The sequence below is a fragment of the Octodon degus genome, unplaced genomic scaffold (genome assembly GCF_000260255.1).
Source record: "Octodon degus isolate 3935 unplaced genomic scaffold, OctDeg1.0 scaffold00015, whole genome shotgun sequence".
NCBI lineage: Eukaryota > Metazoa > Chordata > Mammalia > Rodentia > Octodontidae > Octodon > Octodon degus.
The window spans coordinates 16866622-16866861 of record NW_004524591.1 but is presented as its reverse complement, the minus strand read 5'-3'; positions in this window follow the sequence as shown (position 1 = coordinate 16866861).

Genomic DNA, 240 nt, shown 5'->3' with positions numbered 1-240 from the left:
GCTTTGCTAAGCTTGTTCTGAGTAGGTGCTTTAGACCACTGAGCCATCTCTCCAGCCCAGGAACTTGAATTTAAATAGCATCCTCTTTTCCCCCTTTAACACAATTCTGGGATAAATTCAGCATAGTGTTGTTTTGATCCGTCCCAGAACCTGCCTATAGTTTTCCTAGGTGACTTCTGCTCTAGGGTAATCTTGAAGGGTGACAGCCCAATACACAAATCTTTTAAAGTTACAAGATTC